Genomic DNA, 9,511 nt, shown 5'->3' with positions numbered 1-9,511 from the left:
TGTGCCTGCTCCCTGCCCTGGTGTGCTTGCTCCCTGCCCTGCTGTGCCTGCTCCCTGCCCTGGTGTGCTTGCCCCAATCATGGTGTGCTTGCTCCCTTCCTGGTGTGTTTACTAGCCTGATTCAGGTTGTGCAACCTTTGTTGATAATATTAAGCAGTTAAGCAAACATTCTTGGTATTGTTGATAAAAGAATTTAGAAGCAAACTTGGGAGAAAGCTCAAGGACAATTTTGTTGTGTTAGTGAAGTGAACAGCAGAACAAGAAAGAAGGAAGTCTCAGCAGCTGCCTGGGATAGGGAGATGGAAGAGAGGAGGAGGAGGAGCCCTGCACTGGGAGTCAGTCAGCAACAAGCATTGGTAAAGAGAAAGGTAGCAGGGCGGGCGAAGCTCCCAGCGAACGACTGGACAGATGGACGGACAGACGGATCAGAATATGAGGGAAAGTACAGAGAAGCCTAAGCCCAGACAGCAGGCGTCTGATGCCACAGTGCTGACTGACAGAGTAGACTCTGTAGTTGTGGCACTGAGAGACGGGCTTCCGGGAGGAAAATGTATATTACAGTATTTAACCTTCTCTCCCTAGCATTCATAGAGCAGCCTGCCTCCATCTTTGGCTTGAAAGCAGTCTTACAGTAAAGTCAAACTAAGCTGGACTCTGTTCATAATTAAACCTGGTTCTCAAGGATTTCTATGTCCCACCTGTAATCTTAACTACAGATGGGTCTGTAATACCTGGTCCGGGAAATGGCAACCACACCTTTGTTTTAAAAGATTGCGACAGTCTGGTTATAATCATTTTGCAACCATCCCTTTGTTTCAGAAGGTTGCAGTGACCAACTTGTTGTGCTTAGTTTCTGCTTCTGTAACCACTCCTATTTCTGGCTAGGAAACCCCCTGCTCCTGAGCTATAAAATCCTGTTCCTTCCTAAGTCCAGGGCTGATCTCTTAGGGGGGAACACAGCCAGTGTACATGAAAGAGCTTGCTTTAATTAATGTGGCCATGATTTGGGGTCGTGGCTTTTCTCCTTGCACCTGAGGAGTTGACAGCGTGTCTTGAGGTAGGCTGGGTTTCCTGAGAGATGAAATCCAAGCCAGGTCACAGGCAAGCCCACCTGACTTAACTCTTAAAATGAAGGGACACTAGTATGCAATCTTTTGGGATTCTACCCAAGGCCAGAGGCGGAACTTGAATTCAACTCTTGACCAGGAGGAAGTAGTTTTGCCTTCCTTAACTGGCTTCAACAAAGTGTAGATCCCTGCAGCTTTTCATATGGTAACTTTTTAAATTTCAACTCGTGGCAAAAATATATTTTTTATTAAATTTATTTATTTATTCAATTTACAGCCTCATATTAGCCCCTTCCTCTCTTCCCAATACCCCTTCACACAAGTCCTCCCCCACCCTCCTTAAAAGGGAAAGCCCCCGTCTAAGTTACCAGAGGTCACAAAGAAATAGACCACTCCAACAGAAGTGTCTTAACAAAGCAAAGCTTTACTCTTGATCAAGTGTGTGCATGCATGAGTGAGTGCGTGCGTGTGTGAGTGCGTGTGTGTATGTGCATGTGCGTGTGCGTGTGCGTGTGCGTGTGTGTGTGTGTGTGTGTGTGTGTGTGTGTGTTGGGAAGAGCAAGCAGACTCAAACAGGAAGTACAGTAGGTTTTTATTCTAACTCAGACTGTGGCTGTACCTCTTCTCCCCATTAGCTAGGGTCCAATCTCGTGCTATTAGCTATTGTGTTGAGGGATTAAAGAATTTGCATACAAGGTGTGTGTGTGTGTGTGTGTGTGTGTGTGTGTGTGTGTGTGTAACCTAGTTGTTCAGATCACACACATCAGCTCTCTCCCCACCCTCAGGGCTGATCCTGAGTACAGACATCAGGCTACCAGAATCCACGCTATCATGGAACTACAAGTGACAGTGCACAGTATAAATGGAGACAGGTTATTTGACTGGGCCACTTCTGTGCATCCTCAAGTTCATACCTTTCTTTCCTCCATGTACAAGGCTCTCTTCCTTCCTTTTCCCAAACTCCTTAAGAGGAGCATTCCTACTGTCAGATCCCCAACCCACCAACCTTGTGGCCTCGAGGAACGGTCTGATTCTATGCCCTCTATTGGTGTAGAGATCTTATCGTAAACACTAAGGCTGAAATTGGTCAGGAGCGGGGACACCGACAGATCAAGAAACTTGGCAAGACTGGGTCAAAGCTCTTAGAGCTTTCCAGTTAAGTGTTGAACACTGAGCTCTCCACTCATATTCTGAGCATAGCATTCCTAACAAGACAGCAAAAACCACAAGGAGGATTTGCTGAGGCAGGAAATAAAACCAATTGTATTCAGAGTTTCTGAAGCATTTCATCATTAAGTAATACAGTCCAAGTACGAAACATAGCAGTCATACATCTAAGCAAATCCAGATGCCCTTCATTCCAACTCTTTCAGGTTCCTCGGGGGCCCTCAAACACTGACTGTAGTCCTGTTTGACATCAAGGGAGGGGAAGCTATTTTGGAGAGGGAATTTAACAGAAAGGGCTTATTTATTCTTATGAGAACAGCTACAATCAGAGAGGCCCCAGTCAAGCTTCAAAGTGGCAATCTGACAGGCATTATGGGATCCAAGCTTCTATCAAATCACAAAAGCCACTAGCATTTCACAAAGTAGAAAGGTATTTATGTGCATTTCACATTCTAGCTGGTATACCCACCTTGAGTGGTATATCAAAATAATTGTGAGAAACTCTACAAAAGCTACGGAGACAGTAACAATGTACTTGGACTCTGGTATCCAAGGTTCCTTTAGTTTGGGGGGGGTGTTGTTTGTTTGTTTATTTGTTTTGTTGTTTTAATTCACAGGCACCTTACAGAACAGGGAGGGCTAATTAAAGTCTGTAGGTTTGACCGATCGATCTGTTTCTAACATTTCTTGACAGAGAAGAAATGGCACCTAATTGGTGTTAGATCAACATGTCCAAGATTGCCTCCTGGATGCTTGCACTTCTAGTAAATCAAAAGCAGTCAGCAGTTTGGTGTGCGTTAACCTCAACGAGAGCCGCAGGCACAGCAAGTACCAGACTGATGTGTACATCCCCACCTGTGACTCTGAGAGGGAAATGGTGACTTGCGGAAGGTTAGTTGCACCATGCTACATTTATTTTTGATACTTCTGAGAGAACTAGTGGGATAAAGAAAGAGGGAGAAGGGGAGAGGGAGAAGGGGAGAGGGAGAGGGAGAGAGAGAGAGGGACAGGAAGAAGGACTATGAATGCGACTGAGCTCCCTAAGATGGCTGCTTCTCTTTCCCAGAAGGCACTTGGAGGAGAGACAGCAGAAAGACACGATATTTATACAGGATATTTATACAGGATATTTATACAGGATATTTATACAGGACTGAAACAGTAAAGGGGAAGACCGAATGGTGCCTGTTTAGTGAGCTCCCTTCATCCTGAAAGGGGCTCTTTGCTTGCTTCAATATAGAGTTACTTTTGCCCTTCCCACATCCTTTTGTCCTTCCCTGTAGTCGTCCCCTCAGAACAAGCAGTTGATCCCTGGATGACCATCATCGGAGTTCATGTCTGCCTTCTTATAGACCAGTCAAATTCAATCAACAGTGTGTGGATCAGATGTCAAAAAATCCTGTAAGTACACATCTTGATCTGCCCTGTACCTCTAGTTATTTGAAAATGATAAACTTTGGAGCTGGGCTATGTTGTTAGGGTGCCTGCACACAATACTTCAAGCCCTGGGCTCAGTCCCCAGCACTTCACAAACCAGGCCTGGCATCCACAGAAGCTGATAATTCCAGCATCTGGAATGTGAGTAGAGGCAGGGTGATTGCTATTTTAACCATCTGCTATACAGCAACTTCAAGGCCAGCCTGGTCTACCGGAGACCTTGTCTCAAGAACAAAACAAAACAAAACAAGTGCACACAACTCTCTGCAGCGAACTGTCAGCTTCAAACCTGTCAGCTTCAAACCTTGGCAAAGCTCAGGCAAGCTTAGTTAGCTGTGATGGGGGAAGGGGGAGGAGGGGGCGGGGAAGGTATTTCTGAAGAAGGCTGAGTGCTTGGTGACCCAATTAAGAGGAGATTTGTTTCCTACTTCTCTCCTCACTAAGACAAGGCTGGTTTGCACCAGCCTCTTATCACTGTTTGTGTGCACATCCCATGTAGAAAGACTGAAAGGAATGGTGTGCCCATCCTGTGAAGAGTGAAGAACAGGAAACAGCTGTCAGCAGACAGATGCACAAGAGGCCCACGCCTTGTCCGCAGACACTGTGTTCAACCTAGACTCCTCTCACTTTGTCAAAATCTGTGCCAAAGTACATATACAGTTAAAGGATCACTTTAGTAATTTCACGGTATTGTCACGTATATTGTGGGGCTATCAGCACCAACCTTCTTAAGAACTTCCCCGTCATCTCCAGCTGAGACTCTCATTACAGGGCTACTCTTGATTATCTGTGTAAGGTCCTGTCCTAGTTAGGGACAGTATTGCTGCAATGAGGCACTTCAACCAAAAGCAACTTGGGGAGGAGAGGGTTTACTTTGCTTGTACTTCCATATCTGAGTCTCATCACTGAAGGAGGCCAGACTACGAGCTCACAGTCCCAACCTGGAGGCAGAGAGTTGTTACAGTGGGGGGGGGGAGGGAGAGAGAGAGAGAGAGAGAGAGAGAGAGAGAGAGAGAGAGAGAGAGAGAGAACTGATGCAGTGTGTGTGAGTGTATGCACCTCTTACTGGCTTGTTCTCATGGCTTGCTCAGCCTGTTTTCTTACAGAATTCAGGACAACTACTCCAGGGATGGCACACACAATGGACTGGGCTCTCCCCACATCAATCACAAATTAAGAAAATGCCTTACTGCCAGATCTTATGGAGATGACTCTAGCCTGGGTGAAACTGACATACCACTGTCCTGCACACACACTTCATGTAAGTAGGGTAACTCATGTATCCTCTTGGGTTGTCCTTATGGAAACATGCCTCAAGGTTCATACTGTAGCACATACTTCAGTGTTACTAATTTTTAAAGCTAAGTAACACTTCTTTCTTCCTTTTCAATACCCTTTAATAGGCTTTTGATGAAAACCTCTTTATGTTTCTGCATACCCATAATAATAAGATTTACTTCCTGGCCCTAGCTACACGGTGGGAAGTTTCAGCAAATAATCATATGTATGTACCTGCATGTATTTGTGACAACAACCAGAATCCTGGTATGTCTTGTGGTATTGGTGCGATAGGAATGGGGTAGGAATCTTAGGTATACACTGGCTGCATGCCAGGCCAAAGTGGGCTTCAACAGCTCAACAACCCAGACTCCTACCCTTAGTCTGTCTCCTTTTCAGAAGTAGTGGCTCGATAGTGTCTTCCCCTGTAAATTTTAATTATAATCTTCCTTACCGTTTCCCCGCTGGGACAGGGTCCCATGCTGTAGCCCTTAGTAACCTGAACTGTGCACACCGGCTACATCTTTAACACCCTTGTATATCTAACTAGACTTCATGGTCCTTGTAACTTGACTCGGCCCCTTAAGAGGAGGTTCCTAGTGCTGGTTTCTTTTCCTTCCTTCCCCTCCTCCTACCCAGTTTGTCAACTGTATGCTAACTTTCCTACTGTCAAGATGGAGAACATCAGACTCCGTTCTTTAATTGTGAGGCATCTCCCTTGTTTAGCCTGTAGCTGAATCCACAAAGCTGAAAACCAGCAATGGAATTCATATTATAACCAGAGAAATACTTTTGCCTTCCGAGCTGATCAGCATGTTATAATTACATTTCTGTTTTATATTCCAACTGTTTAGATTGTCTTCAAAGGAGGCTATTCACGTTAATTCTCCTACCTGATACCTGGGTTGCTCCAGATCAGCTTTATGCTTTTCTCATTGCTTCTGTTTTCCTGGATTTTAAAAAGCATTTTAGATTGCTTTTCTGCTGGCGCCGCTATGAGCAGCACCTTCCCCAGTATGTCCCTAGTGGACCGTGGCTTCTAAATAGTCCTCCTGTCTGGAATCCATTCTGCTTTCTCTCTTGAAGAGTACACACATACCTGGTTCTAATTTGGACCAAGGATTTCAAACTTGAATCATAGCTTTTTAATACAGCTTTCTGTTTTTCCCAAAATGCCCAGCTGCCTTAATTGTTTGCACTCTGTGGCTGGCTCTTCTGCTCCAGGTTCTCAGCCATGAAAATCACTCTGTCAGAGAGAGTTTGGATTTTGAAACAAAGCATTTAATAACGATTCCTAATCTCCATTTCAAACTATATGGGTTACTTTTGTGTTACTGTAATAAAATACCATATTTAAAAGCACTTAATGAATATAGAGTTTATTTAGGATTATGGTTCCAAAGGAATATAATCCACAATGACAAGGAAGACGGGAGGCAGGAGCAGGGTTCTGACTGATCACATTTCCATCCATGCACAGGAAGCAGAGAGAGAGACGGGGTGGAAGGTGGAGGGGGAGAGAAGAGAGAGACGGGGTGGAAGGTGGAGGGGGGAGAAGAGGTGGAAAGTCCTTCCCTCCTCATGCCTGCTCTATTGAGTTATTTCCTCTCCTGAGGTGCCACCTCCTAAAGGTTCCATGACCTTCCCCAACTGAATCACAAGTTCAAATGCTGGAGCCTGAGGGGACATTCCTCATCTAAGCCGCTGCACTAACTTATCAGGGTTATTGACATTTTGTACTTTTCCATAAAGAAATAATGATAAAAAGAGCATAAACTCCGAGGAAACTAAGTCCAGCAGTGCAGGCTGGGCCACAGGGTGAGATATTAAAGCTGCTTCATGGGAAAATGGGCAGTTAATACTTCTCTGAAATTAACATGCTTGCTATAAAATGTATAAGTTGAGTAACTTGGGTAGCAATTATAAGGGAAATGGCCCTGAAATTATGACACTTGAGAATATTATGCAGCCATTGAAAATGTCTGTGGAGAATTTATAATGTTATTTATAATAGAGGAGCATAAAATTCATAGGAAGTCTACCTAAAAAGCAACAATGGAATGTTTATAAGTCTCATTTATTTTCTTCTTCATACATACCTAGGGTCTCACATTTTCATAGGTAAATACAAATTACTTTTATAATAACAAGGAAAACACAAAAGGAAAGTATAGCATGTTTCTTTATCAAATGATGCCCAGTTAGATTTGTTTTATTAACTACAATTCTAGTAGTAAAAATGAACTGAGTCTTATAGAATATATACATACATATATAGGAAAATACAGAGGAAAATTAATGCTGTGAGCAAAATACAATGTTCCTGTTAAGAGGTAGAATGTAACCATTATGTGGGCCACTCTGTCAATGCAAGTATACTAACTTTTTCCTAAGATATGTGACCAAATAGACCTCAAATTCAAAAACTAAGTTTATCTGTGGCTCACATTATATTTTGGCTTCAATAGCATCAGGGTGGCCCTCTCTGGGATCCACCAGCTTTTATCATGTAGGATCCTCACTGAAGACAGAATCTGCTGTGAACATTTTACTCTTGGGTAGTGGAACCAGATACAATATTTAAAGCATACATAGGCTTTTCAATGTGGTCAGACATGGAGTATGCTCTTCCATGCCATGTGGTCAGAGGTAGGCTTGTCCAGAGGAGGAGAGTAACTGAGAAGACACAGCATTGTTTATGGGGAAATGCACATGAGTGTTCTACCAGAAGTAATACCTTTGATACCCAGGGAGACAGCTGACTTGGTAAGGTGCTTAGTGCATAGTACTGAGACCTGAATTTGATCTCCAGAACCCCATCTATATGTACACCCCAGGCAGTCCTGGTGTCCTGTGCTTATAATCTCAGCACTGTGGACCTATAGACAGGCAAATCCCTGGGGCTCACTGACCAGCCAGCCTATCCTAGTCCATGCCAGGTGGAGACCAAGTCTTAAAAAACAAAGCAGAGAATATTAATTAGGAACAACACCTGAGTCACCCCCTAGGTTCCTCATGTACACACACACACACACACACACACACACACACACACACACACACATACACACAGAGAGGGGCTGTGAGTAGATGGCTTTGTTATTCCTACCTGCTCTCCATTAACTACCAAATGTGTTTTCTGTGGATGAGATCTTTAGGAGAATTTTCTAAACAATTGTTTCTTGTTCTTCTGTACAAATTCCTCTAGAAGTGGAGAAAGTTGCTCTTTTCCAGTTACGTAATTGGCAAAACAATTGCAATTTGGTTTTTGTATTTTTGCAAGAGCTCATATTTGCCACATCAAAATCACTAGTCTTATTATCAGTGGCTTTGGGTTTTTTCTTATTTAGAAAGCCTTTCTCACTCCAAAATTATTAACAATTTCTGTAGGATGCCGTCCCGCAGCTCCTACTTGCGTGGGGTTCCACGAACCGAGGATTTGGAAACCTGTAATGGGTGATAGAGAAAAGAGACAGACGCCAGGAGAATGGGTCTCATCAAGGCGCAACTTTACTTAGTGAACACGGAATATATATATACTTAGATAAGCACAGCCATGCATTTTACATTCAGGTGAGAACAGACATTCGGCAGGATCAAAGCTAAAACTCTAACACAAAGGATTCCAGGACGGGATAGAGAGATCAAAGGTTCACGGCTTCCTAGGGACCTGGTATCTGGTCCTTGAGTCATTTACATAGGCTCCAAACCCCCAGCGAGCTAAGTCTCTGGTTTCGGTTTTGAGTTCTTCCAAGAACACAGCAGGGCCACCACAAATTTCCTGTGTTCTTTACATACTTTTGTTGTTTCAACTTTTATTCTCAAATGTTCACCCACCTCTAAGACTAGTAGTTTCAGGCTGTGTCAATGCCCCACAGTCTGTGCTCACACCAAGTACAGTTTTTTTAATTCCTCTCATCTCAGCTTATTCCTCGTGTTTATTTACACTGACCACACAGCTCTCCTGCCTTATTAGTTTTATTAAGGAACTGCTACTACTCAGAGACCTGGAGCCTGGAGAGCTGACTGGTTTGGCTGGGACTCAGAGACCTATCTGCAGTGCTCAGAACTGGAGAGACAGAAATCTTGTGGATTGAGATGGAAGAAAAGGGGGAGAGGATCTCAGAGAAGTTGGGGGTGGAACAGATGTAACCAGAACATACTGTATGAAAAAAATCTATTTTGATAGGATCAGAAGTGAGGAAAACACAACATCTGCCCCAGCACTGGGAGTAACTGGGACCAGTGGGACCCAGGCACCCAGGAACTCTACCGGACCAGTGGCATGAGTTCCTTCTGGTCTGGACCAGTGCCCTGAACAGACCTTGGGTACCAACTCTGAAGTCAATCTCACAATACCCAGAAAAAGCTCCCAGGCACTCTAACAAGAATTACAGGAAAACACAATCAAACAGGTAAAGGAAATGAACAAAACCATCCAAGATCTAAAAATGGAAATAGAAACAATAAAGAAATCACAAAAGGGGACAACCCTTAGAAAACCTAGGAAAGAAATCAGGAGTCATAGATGCAAGCATCACCAACAGAATACAAGAGATAGA

The sequence above is a fragment of the Mastomys coucha genome, unplaced genomic scaffold, assembly GCF_008632895.1.
Source record: "Mastomys coucha isolate ucsf_1 unplaced genomic scaffold, UCSF_Mcou_1 pScaffold21, whole genome shotgun sequence".
In the NCBI taxonomy this organism is placed as follows: Eukaryota; Metazoa; Chordata; class Mammalia; order Rodentia; family Muridae; genus Mastomys; species Mastomys coucha.
This window is presented reverse-complemented; position numbering follows the sequence as displayed.